General features: G+C 33.8%; 1 pseudogene; it reads left to right on the top strand.

Moving 5' to 3' along the window:
* Positions 1 to 2,450: 2,450 nt before the first annotated feature.
* On the top strand, positions 2,451 to 2,566 carry LOC134386744 (U2 spliceosomal RNA; annotated as a pseudogene).
* The last annotated feature ends 1,308 nt before the right edge of the window (positions 2,567 to 3,874 follow it).

Here is a 3,874-nt window from a genome sequence, read left to right on the forward strand (position 1 = left end):
GAACAGACAACTCAACAGGAAAGGTATACAGATGGCACATAAGCATATAAAAAGATGCTCAATGTTATATGTCATTAGGGAATTGGAAATTAAAACAACATTGAGATGTCACGACACACCTATTAGAATGGTGAAAATTCAAAATACTGACAACACCAAATGCTGGTGAGGATGTGTAGCAACAGGAACTCCAATTCATCACTTGTGGTAATGAAAAATGGTAAAACCACTTTGAGAGACAGTCTGGCAGCTTTTTACACAGCAAAACATGTTCTTACCATGCAGTGCAGCAATTGTGTACCGTGGTATTTACCCAAATGGGCTGAAAACTATGTCTAAACAAAAACTGTCATATGGATGTTTATAGCAGTTTTATGTATAATTGCCAAATCTTGGAAGCAACCAAATTATCTTTCAGTCAGTGAATGGATAAATAATCTCAGTACATCCAGACAATGAAATATTGTTTGGCATTAAAAAGAAATGAGCTATCAAGCCATGAAAAGACAGGGAGGAAACTAAGTGAAAGAATCCAATTTGGAAAGGCAATATACTGCATGATTCAAACTATACGACATTTTGAGAAATGCAAAACTATGGAAAAAGGAAAACGATTAGTGGTTGTCAAGGGTTAGTGGGCAGGGAGGGATGAGTAGGTGGAGCACAGAGAACTTTTAGGGCAGTGAAAGCATTCTGTATGATACTCTAATGACGGATACATGTCATTATACATCTATCAAAACCCGTAGCGCATTCAGCACCAGGGGTCAATCCTAATGTAAATTTTGGACTTTGGCTGATGATACTGTGTCAATGTAGATTCATCCATTTTACCAAATGTAGCACTCTGCTGGTGGGTGTTGATAGTGGGGAAGGCTGTGCAAGTGTGGGAACAGGGGGTTTGTAAGAATCTCAGTTTTACCTTCAACTAAAACTGCTGTAAACGTAAACTATTTTAAAATGATGGAAATAAAAAGAGTTAATTGAAATAAATATGTCTATATTAGTCTGTTTCTGTTGCTTATAACAAAATATCTGGAACTGGGTAATTTATAAGAAAATGAAATTTATTGCTTACAGTTTCAGAGGTTGGGAAGTCCCAAGTCCAGGGAACACATCTGGAGAGGGATTTCTTTGGTGGTGGCTTTACAGCAATGCAAGGGTCTCACATGGCAGAAAATGGCACAGTGGAGATAGAGAAACTCTCACATGCTGTCCTTTTAAAGCCCTCAGAACCCCGCCCCAACCAGCATTATTAGTCCATTCACTAAGCATGGTTTTACAACTTAATCACTTCTTCAAGGCCCCACCTTTCAATTACCGTAATAGGATTTCCCACCCTCAACAGTTACAGTGGGGATTAAGCTTCTAATATATGAACTTTGAGGGACACAATTCAACCAGTCCACAGCAATGTCACGCAATAGATTAACGTTTTAACTGGTGACAAGAAAATCAATGAATGTGAAGATATTAATGAGAGGGAGTCACATAATGTAAATTTCAGATATACATTTTAAAAATATAGAAAATGCTCTTAAGAGACAGAAAAGGTCAATCAGGTGGCTGCTGTACGTACCTCAGTGCAATTCCAGAAAAGAGAAATATTGAAGTTGAAATACTATTCGATGAGTTAGAGCCTTATAGTTTATCAAATTCAGAACTTTAGACAGGCAAAATTACTCAGGTTGAAAGTGAACTTTGAGTCCTGAACAATCAAATTCAATTCACACACACATCGTTGTAAAAACACATAAATCGAAGGTGATGGAGGTGGGGAAAGAAGCCTGTAAAAAAAAAAAAATCGCAAAAGAGTAGTATGATATGCAAAAGCACAAAACAAAGTAATAGGAATAAGTCTTCACTTTTAAGCTATTGCTAGTTGATCAGTAATATAATAAATGTGGATTGACCACACAACTGCAAAAATTATAACACCATCAGCAGCATATGTATTTATGCATTTCTTTCCTTCCCTTTACCCCACATTACTCCTTGAGGCAAAAATGATCTTTAATTTTGTGTTCATGATTACCTTCCTTTTCTTATTAGTTTTATTCATATGTAGTTGTATACCTAAATACTACTTAATTAACATATTATTAATAAGCACTATACTGCTACATGAAGTAACATTCATTTTCATTGCTACATAATATTTATTAAATTGCAGCATAATTTTCCATTCTATCAACAAGAGTATTTGTTAATTTATTTCAATCAATGAGCAGTTGGGTTATTTCTAGTTTTTGGTTACTGTAAGTATGCTATCATGAATTTTCATCTTTCTATCTCCTGATACTCATGTGAAAGTATTATTCTTGGGTGTTAACCAAGGCATAGACTGCTAAAGCTTACTGAATACAAAGGATAAACTTTACAATGATAATTGTTTTCCAAAGTGGTTGTACCATATCAGACTCCTGTCTGTGTTATTATGAGAACTTGTTATTGCTTCTCAGCCTTTTAGCTAAGATCAAGTGTAGTATCTGTTCTTATCAGTATCATGAGAACTTGTTGATCTATATTTGCTCAAAAATCTTTCCTCTGTGCTTTCTCACCAAAAGGCGACATAGAGTTCTTACAAATGAATTTTAGCCTATCCTCAAGTTCAAATGATCATTTTCCAATAAAAGCCATATGAGTAAATGAGGAAAAGAGCCCCAACTCATATTATGCAAGTCATTTTTGCATATTAAACAGAAACAATCAATTAGAAATTACATATTGATATGGCTTATGAAAATAGAGAAAATAATACTAAAGTCATCGTTGTCCTAAACTAGAAGTGTATTGAAAAAAAATCAGTGGGACATTAGAGTCTGGTCTCCAATATGCAAGGATGTTTAACTTTAAAAATATTTATCAATGTAATTAAATCAATTAGCAAATAAAAGACTAAACAAAAGAAAAAATATATATGGCAATTTAAATATCTGTAAAAATACATCTAGCAAACTTTAATATTTGTTTTTTCTTTCTTTTTTTTTTTTGACCAGTAAGGGGATCATAACCCCTGGCTCGGTGTTGTCTGCACCACGCTCAGCCAGTGAGTGCACCGGCCATTCCTATATAGGATTCGAACCTGCAGCTTTGGCGCTACCAGCACCACACTCTCCCGAGTGAGCCACAGGGACGGCCCCAAACTTTAATATTTCTTCTTAACCAAAAGTATATATTATAAAAACAAATATCTATTAGATATAACACCAATGACAAATTTATTGTGCTCACGTATTTCGGTAATAACCATTAATACCTGTCATATAAAAAATAATAACCTTCACAGCTGCTAAAAATAAGGTGTCTAGGAATAAACAATATAAAGATTTGCAAAAATTTGGAATAATTTACAAACTATCATTAATGTGCATGAAACCATCAACTCAGAACTAAAGTACACAATTTTCAATCTATACCTTGACTTTATTTATTTATTTATATTCTGAAATTAACTTTTAAATAAAAACCAGTATGACTTCTTTTCCAAGTGTATAAAACCATCATGTGATGGGTAATCAAACTCTCAGTGACCGTCAGTAGCAGATGTCTCTCTATTAAAGAATTCCAGTATTTTTTCCCAACCATTAAAAATAATGAATTTTAGTTCTAAAATGACAGATTTATGCTATTCAAAATTATAAACATATTGCTGAGATAGGCCATCGTAGCAATTTCCTTAAATTATAAAAATGGTATTACTGAAACAATCATGTTATAAGGAATTGTTTTTATCCCATTCTTTGAATCAGAAAGTTGTACAACACCTTTTACCTCAAAGGTTAGTGGTTTCCTTAATAAATATTGGAAAGTGAAATGATTGTCTCTGGTCACTTTGAAAGTCATCTAGTATGTCTCCTTTTTTTTATGAATG

The sequence above is a fragment of the Cynocephalus volans genome, chromosome 9 (assembly GCF_027409185.1).
Source record: "Cynocephalus volans isolate mCynVol1 chromosome 9, mCynVol1.pri, whole genome shotgun sequence".
Taxonomy (NCBI): Eukaryota; Metazoa; Chordata; class Mammalia; order Dermoptera; family Cynocephalidae; genus Cynocephalus; species Cynocephalus volans.